Source organism: Stomoxys calcitrans, chromosome 5 (genome assembly GCF_963082655.1).
Source record: "Stomoxys calcitrans chromosome 5, idStoCalc2.1, whole genome shotgun sequence".
NCBI classification, from domain to species: domain Eukaryota; kingdom Metazoa; phylum Arthropoda; class Insecta; order Diptera; family Muscidae; genus Stomoxys; species Stomoxys calcitrans.
In genome coordinates this window covers 137,686,722-137,709,590 of record NC_081556.1, presented here as the reverse complement: position 1 = coordinate 137,709,590, position 22,869 = coordinate 137,686,722, and the positions used below count along the sequence as shown (strand labels likewise).

The window sequence follows — 22,869 nt, the reverse complement described above, 5'->3', positions numbered from 1 at the left end:
GTTTCCATCCAGACCAACCTACACAATATGCGAAAATCGGTTCAGCCCTTTTTCAGTCTATACGGAACAAACAAACTGAGTCCCATATATCCGTGATTGGCTAATGTGCCCATTTGGGGCGTTTTTGTGGGGGTGGGGTGACACTCTATACTTCCACATGAATTTGTATGCCAGATTCGTTATTTACTCCCTTATACTTTTCATTTGATACCCATTTGTCCTTATCGGTCCACTTTTGATTTTGGGTGGTGTTTTTGGGGTAACGGTGCAGGGTCCGCCCCCTTTCGTTATCAATTAATTATAAAGCCTATTCCTACTTCCTGATCATATTCGTAATCTACTCCCAAATACCTTTCATTTGAGTCCCATATTGTCATGATCGTCAAATAAACCTCTTTAAAGAGCTTTTGGGGCTGGGGAGGCCCCCCAGGTACTTGGACCTAACTTTTGTTATGAAATTCGTACTCTACTCTTGAATACCTTTCATTTGAATACCACATTGTGCCGATCGGTACGCTTTTTTTGGGGGAATACTTTTTGGGTAAAGGGGAGTGTCCGCCCCCCTTTCATTATCAATTAATTATAAAGCCTATTCCTACTTCCTGACCATATTCGTAATCTACTGCCGAATACCTTTCATTTGTGTCCCATATTGTCATGATCGTCAAATAAACCTATTTTAAGGGGTTTTGGGGCGGCCCCCCAGGTACTTGGACCCTACTTTTATTATGAAATTCGTACTCTACTCTTGAATACCTTTCATTTGAATCCCATATTGTCCCGATCGGTTCACTTTAATTTATGGACAGTACTTTTTGGGTAAGGGGGAGGGTCCGCCCCCCTTTCGTTATCAATTAATTATAAAGCCTATTCCTACTTCGTGGTCATATTCGTAATCTACTCCCAAATACCTTTCATTTGAGAACCATATTGTCATGATCGTCAAATAAACCTCTTTTAAGAGCTTTTGGGGCTGGGGAGGCCCCCCAGGTACTTGGACCTAACTTTTATTATGAAATTCGTACTCTACTCTTGAATACCTTTCATTTGAATTCCATATTGTCCCGATCGGTTCACTTTTATTTTGGGTGGTATTTTTGGGGTAAAGGGGAGGGTCCGCCCCCCTTTCGTTGTCAATTATTTTTAAAGCCTATTCCTACTTCCTGACCATATTCGTAATCTACTACCGAATACCTTTCATTTGAGGCCCATATTGTCATGATCGTCAAATAAACCTATTTTAAGGGGTTTTGGGGCTGGGGCGGCCCCCCAGGTACTTGGACCCTACTTTTACTATGAAATTCGTACTCTACTCTTGAATACCTTTCATTTGAATCCCACATTGTGCCGATCGGTACACTTTTGTTTTTGGGTAATACTTTTTGGGTAAAGGGGAGGGTCCGACCCCCTCTCGATATCAAAAAATTATATGGCCTATGTTTAATATATATAAGATATATTATAAAACTGCAAACTGTAGCTTGCACCACTACTGTGGCTGTGATAAAATGTGTGGTTCGACTCGGAATTTTTTTCTAGTTCGGCGGACTATCAGCACAGAAAGGATATGCCGACAAACGGACATGGCTAAGCCGAACTAGCAGAAATTTCACATTTTATCACAACCACAGTAGTGATACAGGCTACAATTTGTGGTTTTGTAACCTATGCCATATAAATGCATACTAAATTTGCCAATTTCATAATAGGACCTAAAATACTCAACTACATCCAACTTTGGACGTCGTGGCGGCATGGCTTATCGTTAACCGACCGCCATAATATTTCGTATTTTGCTTATTGCAATGAAAATTGGAGGCTATGAGTTTCTTTTTCAAAAACAATTTGCTCCTTTATATCATGGGACAGCCTAATGTACATACATTTGTACATGTTCATCGAAATGTAGCGTCTATGATTACACACGTGTAAGCTTACAGCATTTTTGTGTTTTTCGTTTTTTGGTAAAATTTATGATGTATGGCCTTTTTAATATGGAATGACACCTTTTTCGGCTGTTGGGGTATAGAGCAGCGTATCATCTTACATGGTGTCCAAATTGTAGTTACATGTTGTAGGAAGTGTTTTCTCTTATGGTTGATATTATTAACAAACCATTTGTCTTAGATGTCAAAATATGGTGTTTCTAGTACTTCCTGGATGAGAATTTTTAGCATAGAAGTGAGTTGGTCACAGTCTTATTGCTGCCGTAAGGCCATATTGGAAATTTACTTAAAGTGGGAACTGCTAATATGGTGGGACAGGGGAAAGGCATATATTCCATTATTATACATTTATATACCCTCCATCACAAGGTGGAGGGCCTTTGAAGAAAATTTTACTAAAAATTTATGTTAAAAAAAAAATTTACTAAGAGTTTACCTTTTAAGAAATTTTAACTAAAATTTATCTTCTGAGAGAGTTTTTCTACAATTTTGTCTTTAAAGCAAATATCGTTTTTTGAGAAATTTTTACTAAAATTTTGTCTTTAGAAAAAAAAAATTGAAAAAAAATTTAATTGAAATTGTGTCTTTAGGAAATTTTCATTAAATATTCAAAGAAAAGTGCACTTTAGTTTTAATAATATTTTATCCTATAAGAAAATTTTAGTAAAATTTCACTTTACAAAAAAATTTTACTAAAATTTTCCAATTGAAAAAAAATTTACTAAAATTTAGTTTTTTATTTACTAAAATTTAGTTTTTTATTTACTAAAATTTAGTTTTTTATTTACTAAAATGTAGTTTTTTATTTACTAAAATTTTATTTTTAAAGAAAATATTACTAAGATTTTGTCTCTAACGAACTTTTTACTATTATTTTGTCTCTAATTGAAATATTACTTATACTTCGTTTTTAGGGAAAATTTCATTAGAAAGTATAATTCTTTAATAAGAGAAATTTTTGCTAAAATTTTGTCTTTAGAAAAAAATTCAAAAAAAAAATTCATTGAAATTGTGTCTTTTGGAAAATTTCATAAAATATTCAAATAAAAGCGCACTTTAATTTTAATAATATTTGATCCTATTACAAAATTTTAGTAAAATTTCACTTTGCAAAAAAATTTTACTAAAATTTTCGTCTTGAAAAAAATTTACTAAAATTTAGTTTTTTTATTTACTAAAGTTTTATTTTTAAAGAAAATATTACTAAGATTTTGGCTCTAACGAACATTTTACTAATATTTTGTCTCTAATTGAAATATTACTTGAACTTTGTTTTTAGGGAAAATTTCATTAGAAAGTATGATTCTTTAATAAGAGAAATTTTTACTAAAATTTTGTCTTTAGAAAAAAATCAAAAAAAATTTAATTGGAATTGTGTCTTTAGGAAACTTTCATTAAATATTCAAAGAAAGTGTACTTTAATTTTAACAATATTTTATCCTATTACAAAATTTTAGTAAAATTTCACTTTGCAAAAAAATTTTACTAAAATTTTCCTCTTGAAAAAAATTTACTAAAATTTTGTTTTTATGGAAAATGTTATTAAGATTTTGTCTCTAACGAACATTTTATTAATATTTTTTTTCTATACCAAAAATATTACTTAAACTTTGTCTTTAGGGAAAATTTCATTAGAAATTTTGTAAGTTAGTTAAAAACAAGTAAAAGCGTGCTAAGTTCGGCCGGGCCGAATCTTATATACCCTCCACCATGGATCGCATTTGTCGAGTTCTTTTCCCGGCATCTCTTCTTAGGCAAAAAAAGGATATAAGAAAAGATTTGCTCTGTGAGCTCAAAAAGTAAAATAGAGAGATCGATTTATATGGGAGCTGTATTGGGCTATGGACCGATTCAGACCATAATAAACACGTACGTTGATGGTCATGAAAGAATCCGTCGTACAAAATTTCAGGCAAATCGGATAATAATTGCGACCTCTAGAGGCTCAAGAAGTCAAGATCCCAGATCGGTTTATATGGCAGCTATATCAGGTTATGAACCGACTTGTACTTTATTTGACATAGTTGTTGAAAGAAACAATAAAAAACGTCTTGCGAAATTTCAGCCAAATCGGATAGGAATTGCGCCCTCTAGAAGTCAAGTCCCCAGATCAGTTTTTATGACAGCTATATCAGGTTATGCACCGATTTGAACCACATTTGGCACAGTTGTTGGATATCATAACAAAATAATACGTGCCAAAATTCATTCAAATTGGATAAGAATTGCGCCCTCTAGAGGCTCAAGAAGTCAAGACCAAAGATCGGTTTATATGACAGCTATATCAGGTTATGCACCGATTTGAACCACATTTGGCACAGTTGTTGGATATCATAACAAAATAATACGTGCCAAAATTCATTCAAATTGGATAAGAATTGCGCCCTCTAGAGGCTCAAGAAGTCAAGACCAAAGATCGGTTTATATGGCAGCTATATCAGGTTATGGACCGATTTGAACCATACTTGGCACAGTTGTTGGATATCATAACAAAACACGTCGTGCAAAATTTCATTCCAATCGGATAAGAATTGCGCTCTCTAGAGGCTCAAGAAGTCAAGACCCAAGATCGGTTTATATGGCAGCTATATCAGGTTATGGGCCGATTTGAACCGTACTTGGCACAGTTGTTGGATATCATAACAAAACACGTCGTGCAAAATTTTATCCCAATCGGATAAGAATTGCGCTCTCTAGAGGCTCAAGAAGTCAAGACCCAAGATCGGTTTATATGGCAGCTATATCAGGTTATATACCGATTTGAACCGTACTTGGCACATTTGTTGGATATCATAACAAAACACGTCGTGCAAAATTTCATCCCAATCGGATAAGAACTGCGCACTCTAGAGGCTCTAGAAGTCAAGACCCAAGATCGGTTTATATGGCAGCTATATCAAAACATGGACCGATATGGCCCATTTACAATACCAACCGACCTACACTAATAAAAAGTATTTGTGCAAAATTTAAAGCGGCTAGCTTTACTCCTTCGGAAGTTAGCGTGCTTTCGACAGACAGACGGACGGACGGACGGACGGACGGACGGACGGACAGACGGACGGACATGGCTAGATCGACATAAAATTTCACGACGATCAATAATATATATACTTTATGGGGTCTCAGACGAATATTTCGAGTAGTTACAATCAGAATGACGAAATTAGTATACCCCCCATCTTATGGTGGAGGGTATAAAAATTATACTTGTTCATAGGAAAATTGTACTAAAATTAGATTTTTTAAAGAATATTTTAAAAATTATTGTTTTTCAGCTAAATTTTCCTAAATTTTTATCATAGAACAAATTTACAGAAAATTTCTATGAAAAATTTTATTCAAATTGCGTCTTTAGAGAAAGTTTTACTTTAATGTTGTCTTAGAAAATATATTCAAAAAAATTTTAAAATCTTGGTTTTGCCAGACTTCTTTTCAAATATTTTTCCTTAAAAAAATTTTTACTAAAATGTTGACTTTGGAGGTATTACTAAAATTTAGTATTCACAGAAAATTTTACCAAAAATTTTTTTTAACAATACATTTTATTAATATTGTTATTTGGAGAAAAATTTTACTTGAAATTTGTCACTAAGAGAATCTTACTATTTGGAGAAAATTTAACATTTTTTTTGAAGAAAATTTAACTAAAGTTTCAGAAAATTTTACTAAAATTTGGTGTTATGAGATAATTTTAACTAAAATTAAGTCTTTAACGAAGATTTTACTACAATTTTGTCTTCAACATATATTTTATTAAAATTTTAAAATTTTGTCTTCAACAAAATTTTTACTAAAATTTGGTTAAAACGAAAATTTTACTAAAAAATTTTGCTTATCGGAAAATTTTAGTTAAATTTTTTATATTTTAAATTTTTGTATTTTCAGAACTTTTAAAAAAAAAAAATTTGTCTTTAGCTAAAATTTTACATAATTTTCAAGGAGAAATTCAAGAAGAAATTTTATTGAAGTAATGTCTTCAAAGAAAATTTAATTAAAATTCTTTCTTTTAAGAAAATTGTACCAAAATTTTGTTTTTTTATAGGAAAACTTTACTGAAATTTGGTTTTTAAAGAAAATATTATTACAATGTGTTCTCTAACGAACATTTTTTTAGAATTTGGTTTTTACCGAAAATGTCTCTTGAAAATTTCGTTGAAATTTTGTTTTTAGTAGTAACAAGTAAGGGCGTGCTAAGTTCGCACGGGACGAATAAAAATGTAGTACCTGAATTTATGGACAGGACCACTCTCCATCTTCCGCGTAAATTTCATGGAAATCGGTAGCTGGTTCAATTAAGCCATGTTTATCTGTCTGCCCATGTTCATTTGTGCACATAGTACAAATCGTTTTCATCCAATTATCTTTCAATTTCCAAAAATGTTTTTTGGATGTTCTCGCCAGGACCCGAGCCCAGGCGCACGTCGCCATAGACGGACATGGTAACTTCTGCGCCACGGTATAGCCCCAATTATACTGTAGCATGTTTGACTTTTGACTTACCTTACTTGTTAATGTGGACAATTATTCAAGACTTTAAAAACAAATCTTAAATTAAGAACTTAAATCTCCTTAATGCATGTCGTTTGCCTCTAGACTCTAGTATACCACTAATGACCACTTAACAAACTATTTTGGACAATTGATTGATTGAAATGGCAGTCAAGTGTTAATAGACAAAAACAAAAAAAAATTCTTTTCAGGCTGCACTAATGCTAGGCGAATTAATCGTTTGCAGCTAGTCAAAGGGGGAAAAGCAGCAACCAGCAACCATGTCAAGCCATTTCAGTTTGTTAAATCTTTTGAATTTGCTGCGAACATCTGTTGTCACCAACGTGAACATCTGTTGTGGCCAACAGATGTTAGTCATGCGAATATTTTGGCTTCTGAAGTGCAATCAATTGGCAAGATCATCTAATTTGCTAAGGTTGGGGCCAAATTACAAACAAATGAGAAACTATTAAGTCATTAGAAAGGCAAAGAAAACTTTTTTTAAACTAGGAAAAGAAAACGAAAAATAAAATACTAGGTGTTAAAATGATTGCCACACTTTTGTTTTCAACACAAGTCAAAGGAAATAAAATTTTTAGATAAAATTTGGAACAGAAAATTTATTTTCATAGAAACAATTCGCTGAATACTGATTATCCCATGAAAATTCCATTAAGGAACATGGGATACTTCTCATATATCAATGAGTGCAGTCTGATTATAGTTTAAGCTCAATGATAAGGGGCCTCCTTTTTATAGCCGCGTCGGAACGGCGTGCCGCAGTGCGACACCTCTTTGGAGAGAAGTTTTACATGGCATAGTACCTCACAAATGTTGCCAGCATTAGGAGGGGAAAGCCACCGCTGACATTTTTTTCTGATGGTCTCGCCAGGATTCGAACCCAGGCGTTCAGCATCATAGTCGGACATGCTAACCTCTGTGCAACCGCGGCCTCCATTGACATTGTAAAGTGGTATGCTTAAATGTATAATGCAGGCCACAACGATCGCAATTTCGGCCTTTGCTAGAAGCCTCATCAGGTTAAAGTGCCACATGCTTCTATCTACTCACTAATTAGTGAGCAGTGCAATGTTAGAAGTATGCCGATATAGCTTTCGTTTTTCAAATAGAAAAACAAAACTACAAAAACCACATTGTTAAGTGGTGTGCTTAAATGTATAAGGCAGGCCACAACGATCGCGATTTCGGCCTGTGCAAGAGGCCTCATCAGGTTGAGGTGTCACATGCTTCTACCTACTCACTAATTAGTAGATGGTAGAAGTATGTTGAAATTTTGCACAAACTCGTATTACTTCTATACGCAGATTAAGTTCTTGAATGTGCCACATGGGACTTTATTTGGATATGGCTGCCATATAGACCGTCCTAAGCCTATAGCAGGCGCACTATTACCCGATTTCGTTGAAATTTGGCATAGTGAGTTTTATTAGGCCAGCCAATATCCGAACCAAAAATGGTCGATAGACCGATCTGCCGATTTTGGGTCTTAGGCCTATAGCACGCGCTTTTATTACCCGAAGTATAAATTGGGAACAGTGAGTTGTATCAAAACTTAACCATCTATACCTTATATGGTCTTCATCGGACTATATTAAGATATAGCTGCCATAGAGACCGATCTTCAGCTTTAGGGTCTTAAGATCATAAAAGGTACACTTTTTTCTCCGTTTTTTTCTGAAATTTAAGACACTGATTTGCTCTAGTGGTCTCGACATCTGACCCGAATATGGTGTATATAGACCGATATGCCGATTTAGGGTCCTAAGCCTATAACAGGCGCATTTATTACGGGATTTCGCTGAAATTCGGAACAGTGACTTTTACTAGACCCTTCGATATTCGAACCAAAACTGGTCCGGATCAAAACATATTTGGTTATAGCTGCCATATATCGATCGATCTGGTGATTTTGGGTCTTAGACCTGCAACAGGCCTATAAAACATTTTTTTGAAAATTTTATATTTTTTTAATCTGCTTGTGCTCTTTATTTCTTTTAAAAATTTGATAAAATTTTATTTATAGTAAAAAAATCATAACATTTTATTCTTAGTAAGCATCTCATAAAATTTAATTTTTTTTAGTAAAACTGCCTTATTTTATAGTAAAAATTTTAAACTTTTAGTAAAAATTTCTAATTTTTTGTAAAACTTTTTAATTTTTAGTAAAACTTTTTTAATTTTTAGTAAAAATTATTAACTTTTAGAAAAAATTTCAAATTTGTAGTAAAAATTTCTAATTTTTTAGAAAAAATTTCTAATTTTTAGTAAAAATTTCTTATTTTAAGTAAACATTTCTAATTTCGTAGAATTATGCCTGTGGGAATAATGTGATGCAATTTTCCTCTTGAGCAACTTTTTTCTTAAAAATTTTGCCTCTGAATTAAATTCAATTATATAGTGTCTATAGAGAAAATTTCATAAAATTTTGTCGTTGGGTATAATTAAAAAAATTTTATTCTCGAAGTAAATTTTACAAATTATTTTTGTTTGGAGAAAATTACATAAAAATTTGCCTGTAGATAATTTTGTAGAATTTTGTATTGGAAAAAAATTCTTTAAATTTTGTTTTTTGAGAGAAAAAAAAGCCTGGCCGAATCTTATATACCCCCCACGATGGCTAGCATTTGTCAAGTTCTTTGCCCGATATCTCGTAATAGGCAAACAAAGGATAATGGATAAAAAATGCTATGCTCTTGGAGATGTACCAAGTCATGCACAAATTTGGATATGGAAAAGTTCACAAAATTCTTTTTCAGAAAATTTTATTAATTGCACGTAACGTGCTTAGTTCGGCCGGCAAAAATCTTGGGTACCCATCACCATAGATTCCGTTAAAAGTGTACCCTTATTAACTGAGTTTGCATTTCAATTATGTTGGTCTCAGGAAGTCACATCGGGATATCGGTACTTAGGGGGGCCTTATCCACCATATCACCACATGGACCGAAAAGGATATCACATGTCATGGATGTTGTAAGTCATAAGAAAGGAATTTGGGCCAAATTTCAGCCAAATCAGGTGAAAATTTATGCTTCTAAGGGCTGAAGAAGTCAAATACGTGGATGAGTTTATATGGGGGCTATATTTGTTTATAGACTGATTCGGATCATACTTGGCATGGATGTTGGAAGTCATAACTCAAGTCTTTGTTTCAAATTTCAGTTAAATCGGATAAAAATTGAGTTTTTTAAATGCTCAAGAAGTCAAATCCGGGGATCGGTTTATATGGGGGCGATATCTGTTTATAATCCGATTCCGAACATATTTGGCATGGGTGTTGAAAGTCATAACTCAAGTCTTTTTTTCTAAATTTCAGCCAGATCGGAAGAAAATGGAGACTTCTAATAGCTCAAGAAGTCAAATTTGCTGATCGGTTTATATGGGGGCTATACCTGTTTATAGACCAATTCGAATTATACTTGGCGTGTATATTTAGAGATATGTCATAAGACTTTATTCCATATTTCAGCCATATCGGATAAAAGTTGTGGTTTCTAAGGGCTCAAGAAGTCAAATCCGGGGATCGGTTTATATTGGGCCTATATCTATTTATAGACCGATTCGGATTCTACTTGGCGTGGATGTTGAGAGTTATATGAAAAATTTTTGCCAAATTTGATAAAAATATTGGCTTCTTGGGACCCCAGAATCCAAAACCAGGATCGGTTTATATTCAAATTCGAATCGAATCATACTTGGCATAGATATTTGAAGTCATAAGTCTTTGTTCTAATTTTAACCCAAATCGAGTGAAACTTGAGTCTTCTAGGGTCTCAAGAGTCAAATCGGGGGATCGGTTTATATGGGGGCTATATCCAAATCTTAACCGATATGGCCCATTTGCAATACCCAAACGCCTACCCAAAGGGTTTGACCGCTCTCGTGATTTCGACAGACAGACGGAAGCACGGACATGCCTAGATAGACTCAGAATGTCGAGTAGATCCAGAATAGATATATTTTATGAGGGCGCAGATCAATACTTCGAGGTGTTACAAACGGAATGACTAGATTAGTTTGCCCCCATCCAATGGTGGTGGTTATAAAAATGCATAACGTTCGGCGGGCCGAACTTTGGATACTTCATCTCATAACGTCAAGTAAAGAAAAAATAAGTTTTTTATGAGACAGGCAGCGATATCAAAAATATCGAATCTGGACCAAACTCACCAGGGACGTTGTTTCACCGTCGCAGACTATAAAACAGGAGAATGGTCTATATGGTGGGTTTATCCAAATATAAACCGATGTGGACCATATAACTCATCGATGTCGAGGCGTAATCAGTTAATAATTAAGCCTCTTATGGGCCCCAGAACTTAATTCGGGAGATCGGTATTCGATGAGTTGAAAACGGAACGACAAGATGATAACACCCCCATCCTTTGGTTGTGGCTAAAAAAATTTTGTTTTTTTTTAATTTTTAAATTTTTTTTGTTAAAAATTTTTTATACAATTTTTTCCAAGTTTTATCATTTTCATAGGACATTTCAATAAATTGGGAAAATCCCTTCCTTGTCCCCTCCCCACCACTTAATGCCTAACCACTTAGTTAATTTATATACAAATACTTAATGGTTTTGTTGATTTGAATATTTAATTTAATGACTGGCAAAATTCCCCCAATTTTAAATGGAGTATAAATCGTGAGTTTTATGAGTTTTAAATTATTTATCGATTGGATTTTATAGCATGTATTTATTGAGGTGTTAAATGGCCATAAATTCGTGTTTCTTGTCAATACTTTTGTGTTAACAGCCAAATGCAATGACCACAAGAACAGCACTGGCCAAACACCAATACCACCACCACCACATCGCATTCGTCCTCCTCCCCATCGACTTGCATTTGCAACTTAAGCACCTAGTCTTTGGGCAGCAGCGCCAAAGACGAGAACAGAATGTTTCATTATTGTTGCACAAATTTGGGCCCCTAAGAACCAGACGCCAATCAAAACACCATAGACAAACACATCAAAATCAGTCAGGCCATTTTGGCCATTTTGGAAAGAAAACCAACTCCGTATTTAGGAGAAAAAACGAAACACCAAGCAAACGACGTGAGTGCACGACAAGCATTCTGATGATGTTGACATCAAAAAACTCAACAATATTTGCTCAAACTCCAATAAATGGTTAGTGAATTTATTGTCGAAACGTGTGGATTGTGTTTTGTGCTACAATTTCATCAATTATAATAAATTTGTCTATTTTATGTACGACACTGACCATTCTCCACGATGGACGTTGTCAATGTGACAATGTTTTCTTTGTAATGTGAACATGCAGTGCAAATGATTATGGGAAGGAAAGTTCATGCATTTCATAGACATGGACCAAAAATTATTGCCACTGATTAGAGGAGATGTATGACACAAAAAAAGTTTGAAACTTAGGAAAAATTAAGAAAATATTGGGTTGCCCAAAAAGTAATTGCGGATTTTTTAAAAGAAAGTAAATGCATTTTTAATAATACTTCGAATGAACTTTAATCAAATATACTTTTTTTTACACTTTTTTCTAAAGCAATCTAAAAGTAACAGCTGATAACTGACAGAAGAAAGAATGCAATTACAGAGTCACAAGCTGTGAAAAAATTTGTCAACGCCGACTATATGAAAAATCCGCAATTACTTTTTGGGCAACCGAATAAAACATAAGATTCATTTACTGCACTTTGAAACAAAATGTTATTTTTTTCGAAAATTTCAATAAAATCTATGCAGATTATGGAAGAACTAAAAATTGTGCAAATAACAAGGCAGGAAATATTTTTGTGGAAAATTTAAACCCTTTATCGAAAATTTGTAAAATGTTTTTCTACCATTTTCTAACACTTTTTCTTTATTTTTTTATCTATTTCCAGGTATGTACTGGCTGTTGAATATCCAAAATGGATGTAAGCTGACTCGCAAGTCTCAAAATTTTTAAAAAATTGTATACCCTACACCATTTCTGTGGTACAGGGTATTGTAACTTAGTGAATTTGTTTGTAACACCCAAAAAGAAGAGAGATAGACCCATTGATAAGAATACCGATCGCCAGAGAATCACTTTCTGAATCGATTTAGCTATGTCCGTCCTTCCGTCTGTCTGTCCGTCTGTCCATATTAATTTGTGTACAAAGTACTGGTCGCAGTTTTCATCCGATCGTCTTTAAATTTGTTATGGGCATGTTTTTCGGCCTAAAGACGAAGCCTATTGAAATTGAAAAAAATCGGTTCAGATCTGGATATAGCTCCCATATATATGTTCGTCCGATTTTCAGTAATAATGCAAGAAAATGGTCATTAGTTAACCGATTCTCTCGAAATTCGGCAGAATCACTTTCACTTTCGATTTAGCTATCTCCGTCTGTCTGTCCGTCCGTCTGTCTGTCTGTCCGTCTGTCCATGTTAATTTGTGTACAAAGTACTGGTCGCAGTTTTCATCCGATCGTCTTCAAATTTGCTATGGGCATGTTTTTCGGCCTAGAGACGAAGCCTATTGAAATTGGAAAAAAATCGGTTTAGATCTGGATATAGCCCCCACATATATGTTCGTCCGATTTTCAGTAATAATGCAAGAAAATGGTCATTTGTTAACCGATTCTCTCGAAATTTGGCAGAAAGGATTTTTTTACGACTCTCGACAGTAATGGTGAATTTTATGGAAATCGGTTCAGATTTAGATATAGCTCTCATATATATATCGGCCGATTTTCACTCCTGGAACCACTGCAATAACATTTATTGACCAATCTTGCCAAAATATTGCACAACGCTTTCCCCGAGGACTACCTCAATATACAAAGAGTTTGGTCAAAATCGGTTAAAATTTGGATATAGATCGGTTAAAATTTTGCAAAACGCTTTCCTCGACGACTGCCACAGTATCTGAGGAGTTTGCTCGAAATCGATTCAGATTTCGATATAGCTCTCATATATATGTTCGTCCGATTTTGAGAAATATTGCAAAAAAGTGATCATTTGTTAACCGATTCTCTAGAAACTTGGCAGGAAGCACTTTCTTATGACTCTTAATTGTACTGGTGAATTTCAAAGATATAGGCCAAGATTTAGATATAGCTGTGATATAAGTATATCGCCCAAATATCACTCCAAGAGCCACTGCAAGCGCATTAATTGACCAATCTTTCCAAAATTTTCCAGAACTTTCCAAAATTCCAGAACTTTGTGGCCTATTCTAGATTTTAAGAGGTCCACCGCTTTGATGTCACTGGCTAGAACAGACGTCTCAGTCATTGTCTAATCAGGAAGCATGCTGACAGACTGAATGTTGTCAGCAACGACTTTTGCAGAACCCGTGAGAACATCGAAGAAGAGACTAAAGAACACCTTCTGTGCGTGTGTCCCGCACTGAAAGTCAGAAGGAGTTCCTCTTTAGGTTCTCATTTATTTGAGAACCTGTTTAATTTAGCGTTAGATGTGAACGATCGCAAGTTGTCGGGCTTTTTAAAGCGATCTGGATGGTTCAACTGTAGAAACTAGAAGGCTTCTTCCTTCTTTTGTTCCTGTGGTATCACAATGGACGAAAACGTCCAAATGAGTCTGATAACAGACTGCCACTTAAATCTAACCTATTTTTGTCTATGTTCGTTCAAGATCATTCCTTTCTGATTTGCATTTACCACAGGGGTTACTACCAAACCCATAAGGGTCCAACTTATTTATAGGTTGGCAACCATGGATATTTTTATACCCTCCACCATAGGATGGGGGGTATACTAATTTCGTCATTCTGTTTGTAACTACTCGAAATATTCGTCTGAGACCCCATAAAGTATTTATATTCGTGATCGTCGCGACATTTTATGTCGATCTAGCCATGTCCGTCCATCTGTCCGTCCGTCTGTCTGTCGAAAGCACGCTAACTTCCGAAGGAGTAAAGCTAGCCGCTTGAAATTTTGCACAAATACTTCTTATTAGTGTAGGTCAGTTGGTATTGTAAATGGGCCATATCGGTCCATGTTTTGATATAGCTGCCATATAAACCGATCTTGGGTCTTGACTTCTTGAGCCTCTAGAGTGCGCAATTCTTAACCGATTGGAATGAAATTTTGCACGACGTGTTTTATTATGATATCCAACAACTGTGCCAAGCATGATTCAAATCGATTCATAACCTTATATAGCTGCCATATAAACCGATCTTGGGTCTTGACTTCTTCAGCCTCTAGAGGGCGCAATTCTTATCCGATTGGAATGAATTTTTGCACGTAGTATTTTGTTATAATACCCAACAACTGTGCCAAGTATGGTTCAAATCGGTTCATAAACTGATATAGCTGTCGTATAAACCGATCTTGGGTCTTGACTTCTTGAGTCTCTAGAGGGCGCAATTCTTATCCGATTTGGCTGAAATTTGGCACGATGTGTTTTGTTATGATATCCAACAACTGTGCCAAGTATGGTTCAAATCGGTTAATAAACTGATATAGCTGTCGTATAAACCGATCTTGGGTCTTGACTTCTTGAGCCTCTAGAGGGCGCAATTCTTATCCGATGGGAATGAATTTTTGCACGTAGTATTTTGTTCTAATACCCAACAACTGTGCCAGGTATGGTTCGAATCGGTTCATAACCTGATATAGCTGCCATATAAACCGATCTTGGGTCTTGACTTCTTGAGCCTCTAGAGTGCGCAATTCTTATCCGATTTGGCTGAAATTTGGCACGATGTGTTTTGTTATGATATCCAACAACTGTGCCAAGCATGATTCAAATCGGTTCATAACCTTATATAGGTGCCATATAAACCGATCTTGGGTCTTGATTTCTTCAGCCTCTAGAGGGCGCAATTCTTCTCCGATTGGAATGAATTTTTCCACGTAGTATTTTGTTATAATACCCAACAACTGTGCTAAGTATGGTTCAAATCGGTTCATAACCTGATATAGCTGCCATATAAACCGATCTGGGATCTTGACTTCTTGACCCCTAGATGTCGCAATTATTATCCGATATGCCTGAAATTTTGTACGACGGATCCTCTCATGACCATCAACAAACGTGTTTATTATGTTCTGAATCGGTCTATAGCCCGATACAGATCCCATATAAATCGTTCTCTCTATTTTACTTCGTGGGCCCCAATGGGCGCAATTCTTATACGAATTGGCTGAAATTTTACACAGGTCTCCAACATATAATTTAATTGTGGTCCGAACCGGACCATAACTTGATATCGTTTTAATAGCAGAGCAACTCTTTTCTTATATCCTTTTTAGCCTAAGAAGAGATGCCGGGAAAACAACTCGACAAATGCGATCCATGGTGGAGGGTATATAAGATTCGGCCCGGCCGAACTTAGCACGCTTTTACTTGTTTTATTTTATTTTATTTATTGTATTTTATTTTATTTTATTTTATATTATTTTATTTCGTTTTATTTTCTTTCGTTTTATTTTATTTTATATTATTTTATTTTATTTTATTTTATTTTATATTATTTTATTTTATTTTATTTTATTTTATTTTATTTTATTTTATTTTATTTTATTTTATTTTATTTTATTTTATTTTATTTTATTTTATTTTATTTTATTTATTGTATTTTATTTCATTTTATTCTATTTTATTTAATTTTATTTTATATTATTTTATTTTATTTCGTTTTATTTCATTTTATTTTATTTTATTTTATTTTATTTTATTTTATTTTATTTTATTTTATTTTATTTTATTTTATTTTATTTTATTTTATTTTATTTTATTTTATTTTATTTTATTTTATTTTATTTTATTTCATTTTATTTTATTTTATTTTATTTTATTTTTATTTTATTTTATTTTATTTTATTTTATTTTATTTTATTTTATTTTATTTTATTTTATTTTATTTTATTTTATTTTATTTTATTTTATTTTATTTTATTTTATTTTATTTTATTTTATTTTATTTTATTTTATTTTATTTTATTTTATTTTTATTTTATTTTATTTTATTTTATTTTATTTTATTTTATTTTATTTTATTTTATTTTATTTTATTTTTATTTTATTTTATTTTTATTTCAGGCGTATTTTATTTCGATTTTAACTGAATCCGTTTTCAGTCTCATATTCTTTCAAGTAGGGGTGTGTAAATTTCAAAGCAAACCAGTTCTTAGAATGAAGATAAATGTTCTAAGGCGTTTTTATTGATTATTGTATTTTTTCGAACAACTTGTTGATGTTTTAAGCAATGAGCTTTCGTGCACTTACATCAATAAGTGTCGAAATAAAATATTTATTTATTTTTTAATATTATTATTATGTACAACAAATATCGAGTACTGGACAGACAGACATAGGGGGCGGTCTGGCTAGTAAATGTACCAAAGCAGCAATGGATGGACAGACAGTCTTCTTGTAGATATTTTCCCACCAGTTGTAACCACTGGCGGTGGTTACAACTGCCAACGAAGCTCTAGCTCTATTTGTTTTATTGCAATCAATAAATTTGAATTTTTAATTAAATTATATTGTGCCCCGGCATGGGGGTGTCAATGCATGACGGTGTAATTTTTCTTGAGCCATTGCCATTTGTGCGATTGCAGCCAACAATTTAACGGTAGACTGCATGTTTCAATATGCCTTAAGGCCAAATCTCACATACAAAACGCTTACAGATGTGATTTAATTTTCAAGTTTTGAACAGCGTATTGCCACAATTACATGTGTCCAGCTAGTCAAATCAAGTTGCGTCAAGTCGTTTGGCAAAACATTTTCATTTCAAGCGGTCGAGCCAGCAAGCTGGGCTTAGAAGACAAGCCTTGTTAGCAGTTGTTTGGGTTTGTTATTATTTTTTTTTTTCTCCATAATATTTAGATTAAAGGCAACAGCGGGGCAGCTACACTTGATTGATCTGCTAATTGTAGAAATTAATGCAAGTGCCATAAATAACTCAATAATCAGCTGCCCGCGTATCGAATTCTAGGGAGAATGCTTAGCAGCCATGCTATCAGTTTTTCTATGGGAACATACAACAAGTTTTTGTTCGGGGGAGGATTTGGATTAATTATTCAGATTATCCGATTTCAAATGAATATTTAATTGTATAATTTTATAGGGATTAATGTGTGAGTTCCTGTCACGTGGAAAATTTATGGTGTTATATTTTTTCTCTAGTTAGCCTGCAGAAAGTGAAAAGTTGTAAAACTTGGCCAATTAAGGTGGTCAAGTATGGCAGTTCCGGGAAGGCACACGTTATTGTAATTTTTATTTAAACTTTATAAAAAGATTATGTGAATATGATGAACATCGAATATATCTGTTTGGAGGAGTTTTGGGGTTGGGGGGCCCTTTGGGGGGCCCTTTGGGGGGGACTTAGACCCAAATTCTAATACCATATTCGTTTTCTGGTCTCCAATACCTTTCATTTGATACCTTTATTGTGCCCATCGGACCACTTTCGGATATTAGGTGGCATTTTTGGGGTTAGGGGGAGGGTCCGCCTCCACACGATATATAAAAAATTATATAGCCTATGTTTCCTTCCACACATACGTACACTATCTATTAAAATTTGAAGAAAATCGGTTCAGCCAAATAGCAAATAGTCATAATGGGTCTAATGGCGTTTTGAGGGGTGGAAGGAAACATAGGCTATATAATTTTTCGATATCGGACGGGGGACGGACCCTCCCCCTTATGCCAAAAACAAAACCCAAAATCAAAAGCGGACCGATTGGGACAATATAAGTATCAAATGAAAGGTATTGGAGAGTGGAATACGAATATGGTATTAAAATTTGAGTCTAAGGACCCACCGGGGCGCCCCAACCCTGAATCGAATTTCGAATCTGGCAAACAAAATCAGAACGAAGTATGACCCCCTATACTTCGTTCTGATTTTGTATTCCAGATTCGAAATCTACTCCCGAATACCTTTCATTGGAGCCCCATATTGAAATTAACGTCCAATATGTCTGTTTGGTGGAGTTTTGGGGTTGGGGCGCCCCGATGGGTATTTAGACTAAAATTTTAATACCATAATCGTATTCTACTCTCCAATACCTTTCATTTGGTACCTATATTGTCTCGATCGGTTCACTTTTAATTTTGGGTGGTGTTTTTGGCATAAGGGGGAGGGTGCGTCCCCCTTCCGATACTGAAAAATTATATAACCTGTGTTTCCTTCCAGACCAACCTACACAATATGCGAAAATTTCGAGAAAATAGGTTCTGTTGTTTTTCAGTCTATACGCAACAAACAAACCGAGTCCCATAAATCCGTGATCGGCTAATGTGCCGGGGGTGGTGTGACCCCCTATACTTCGACATGAATTTGTATACCAGATTCGTTATCTACTCCCGCATACTTTTCATTTGATTCCCATATTGTCCCGATCGGTCCACTTTTGATGTTGGGTGGTGTTTTTGCGGTAACGGTGGAGGGTTCGCCCCCTTCCATTATCAATAAATTATAAAGCCTATTCCTACTTCCTGACCATATTCGTAATCTACTCCCGAATGCCTTTCATTTGAGTCCCATATTGTCATGATCATCACATAAATCTATTTTAAGGGGTTTTGGGGCTGGGGAGGTCCCCCATTTATTTGGACCCTACTTTTTTTTATGAAATTCGAACTTTACTTTTGAATACCTTTCATTTGAATCCCATACTGTCCCGATCGGTCCAGTTTTGTTTTTTGATAGTACTTTTGGCGTAAGGGGGAGGGTCTGCCCCCCTTCTCGATTCCTGGGTAAATTTTTACTCCTCTCCCAAATACCTTTCTTTTGAGTTTTAGAGAGACACTTCGCCCTAAATGTGAATATACACTTCGTGCTTGACTTTCAAATACATTTTATATGAGCCCCACAATGGCATAATCGGTAAATAAGTTGTGTTTGAGGGTGGGGTGGACCCCAAGGACTTTGCCCCAAAAATTAGTATAATTGTCCCGAAAATCAATTAATTTAAACATCAAATAGCTGTTATACCATATACTTCGATCTGATTTTGTATGCCAGATTCGTATTCTACTCCCAAATATCTTTCATTTGAGGCCCATATTGACATGAACGTCCAATATGTCTGTTTGGGGTAATTTTGGGGTTGGGGCTGCCCGATGGGTACTTAGACCCAAATTTTAATACCAAATTCGTATTCTATTTTCCAGTATCTTTCTTTTGATACCCATATTGTTCCGATCGGTTCACTTTTGATTTTGGGTTAAAGGGTGAGGGGTCCGCCCCCTTCCGAAATCAAGAAATTATAAAGCCTTTTTCTCCTTACTGCCCATATTCGTAATCTACTCCCGAATACCTTTCATTTGAGTCCCATATTGTCATGATCGTCCCAAAAAGGGGTTTTTTTATGTTTTGTGGGGTTGGGGAGGCCCCCTAGTAACTTGGACCCAATTTATAATATGAAATTCGTACTCTACTCCTGAATACCATTCATTTGAGTCCCATATTATCCCGATCGGTCTACTTTTTTTTGTGGAAAGCACTTTTGTGTAAGGGGGAGAGTCCGCCCCCCTTCCGATATCAAAAAATTATATAGCCTGTGTTTCCTTCCAGACCAACCTAAACAATCTGTGAAAATTTCACAGCTATATCGAAATCTGAACCGATTTCTATGAATTTCACCAGTAATGTCGACAGTCATAAGAAAATCCCTTCTGCCAAATTTCAAGAGAATCGGTTAACAAATGAGCACTTTATTGCAATATTTCTCAAAATCGGACGAACATATATATGGAAACTATATCGAAATCTGAATCGATTTCGAGCAAACTTCTCAGGTATTGAAGTGGTTGTCGAGGAAAGCGTTGTATAAAATTTTGGCAAGATATGGCTCTAAAGTTAAAATCGGGCGATATGTATATATATATTATATATGAGAGCTATATCCAAATCTGAACCGATTTCCATGAAATTCGCCTATAATGTCAAGAGTCAAGAGAAAATTCTTCGTGCTGAAATTCGTGAGAATCGGTTAACAAATGACCATTTTAATGCATTATTACTCCAAATTGAACGAACATATATATGGGAGCTATATCGAAATCTGAACCGAGTTTTTCCAATTTCAATAGACTTCGTTTGTGGGCCAAAAAACATGCCTGTGCCAAATTTTAAGACGATCGGATGAAAACTGCGGTCTGTACTTTGCACACAAATTAACATGGACACACTGACGGACAGACAGAGAGACGGACAGACAGACAGACAGACGGACAGACAGAGAGACGGACAGACAGACAGACAGACAGACGGACAGACAGACGGACAGACTGACGGACAGACGAACAAACAGACAGACACTCGGACAGACAGACGAACAGATAGACGGACAGACAGATGGACAGACAGACATAGCTAAATCGAATCAGAAAGTTATTCTGAGTCGATCGCTATACTTTTCACTGGGTCTATCTCTCTTTCTTCTGGGAAGAGATATTGTAGAAATTTGTCAATAAATTAATTTCCTTTAACCCTAATGCGTTAAATTTTATGTTGCAACAAATTTTTATAAAAGTTGTGGTGGCAAATTCTTCCCTCTCTTCCCTTCTTGTTTTCCATTAGTCCTTACTTTTCAAAACTCATTTTAAAATTCCTTTGCGTAATCTTTTGAGCAGCATTTAAACCATTAGCCATCTATTGATGTTCGCTTAAAATGCTACATTTTAGCTTTGTGCCATATCATGTCTATTCCAACTTCTTTTATAGCTCACCATGATCTTAAAACAATTTTATGATTGGCCATATCTTCAATCGTATTCACCGTTCAAGGTTTCCCTTGGCAATTGTTTTACCTACCGCAAACTCTTGACGATAACTGTGCTCCTTGGGAGAGTTACAATTTGATTTCATGAGCTCCATTAATTTATTCACCGCATCCTTTATGGCCAAACTATTTTATGGTTGTGGTGGTTCTGGCTGTAGTACTGCTGTGGTGTGGAGTATGCCATTGCATGGATATCCTGTTAGACGTTATCGCCAACAAAATTGCAAAATAAGAGAACATTGTGATAAATAAAGGAATAGCAATTGGAAGTAAGACGAAGCACTTCTATGGGCCAGTGCAGTTCAGTGATGTGCTGCAATCAATGACTCAACTAAAGGCGGAAGACAAAGCACAGTGGGATGAAATAAAACAAGAAAAGTAAAGAGGCATGAAGTTCGACTCAGCCGAATCTTATAAACCCTCAACCATGGATAGTATTGGAAAAGTTAGAGTAGAGGTAGAGTGGAGGTAGAGTGGAGGTAGAGTAGAGTAGAGTAGAGTAGAGTAGAGTAGAGTAGAGTAGAGTAGAGTAGAGTAGAGTAGAGTAGAGTAGAGTAGAGTAGAGTAGAGTAGAGTAGAGTAGAGTAGAGTAGAGTAGAGTAGAGTAGAGTAGAGTAGAGTAGAGTAGAGCAGAGTAGAGTAGAGTAGAGTAGAGGTAGAGGCAGAGGTAGAGGTAGAGTAGAGGTAGAGTAGAGGTAGAGTAGAGGTAGAGTAGAGGTAGAGTAGAGGTAGAGTAGAGGTAGAGGTAGAGGTAGAGTAGAGGTAGAGTAGAGGTAGAGTAGAGGTAGAGTAGAGGTAGAGTAGAGGTAGAGTAGAGGTAGAGTGGAGGTAGAGTAGAGGTAGAGTAGAGGTAGAGTAGAGGTAGAGTAGAGGTAGAGTAGAGGTAGAGTAGAGGTAGAGTAGAGGTAGAGTAGAGGTAGAGTAGAGGTAGAGTAGAGGTAGAGTAGAGGTAGAGTAGAGGTAGAGTAGAGGAAGAATAGAGGTAGAGTAGAGGTAGAATAGAGGTAGAGTAGAGGTAGAGTAGAGGTAGAGTAGAGGTAGAGTAGAGGTAGAGTAGAGTAGAGTAGGGGTAGAGTCGAGGTAGAGTAGAGGTAGGGTAGAGTTAGAGTAGAGGTAGAGTAGAGGAAGAATAGAGGTAAAGTTGAGGTAGAGTAGAGGTAGAGTCGAGGTAGAGTCGAGGTAGAGTAGAGGTAGGGTAGAGTTAGAGTAGAGGTAGAGTAGAGGAAGAATAGAGGTAGAGTAGAGGTAGAATAGAGGTAGAGTAGAGGAAGAATAGAGGTAGAGTAGAGGTAGAGTAGAGGTAGAGTAGAGGTAGAGTAGAGGTAGAGTAGAGGTAGAGTAGAGGTAGAGTAGAGGTAGAGTAGAGGTAGAGTAGAGTAGAGTCGAGGTAGAGTAGAGGTAGGGTAGAGGTAGGGTAGAGTTAGAATAGAGGTAGAGTAGAAGAAGAGTAGGGGTAGAGTAGGGATAGATAGAGGTTGAGTAGAGGTAGAGTAGAGGTAGAGTAGAGGAAGTGTAGAGGTAGAGTAGAGGTAGAGTAAAGGTAGAATAGAGGTAGAGGTAGAGTAAAGGTAGAATAGAGGTAGAGTAGAGTAAAAAATTTCTGCTTTATCGAGGTAGAGTTAGATTAGACTCCGGAGATTGATTCATAAGGGAGCAATATTAGGTTATAGGTGGATACGGCTTATCAGGTTAA

The 22,869-nt window shown here is 35.4% G+C and overlaps 1 protein-coding gene across 2 annotated transcripts in view; it reads left to right on the top strand.

Moving 5' to 3' along the window:
• LOC106082328 (BMP-binding endothelial regulator protein) overlaps nucleotides 1-22,869 on the top strand; it is a 193,413-nt gene that overhangs the window by 38,652 nt on the left and 131,892 nt on the right. Inside the window, exon 1 of one of the 2 annotated variants that reach the window (XM_059370530.1) lies at nucleotides 12,333-12,356. The exons of the other annotated variant lie outside the window; for it this stretch is intronic. The gene's annotated coding sequence lies outside the window, so the exon portion shown is untranslated. Of the gene's footprint in view, nucleotides 1-12,332; nucleotides 12,357-22,869 lie in introns of those variants that run through there. 2 annotated transcript variants of the gene reach the window in all.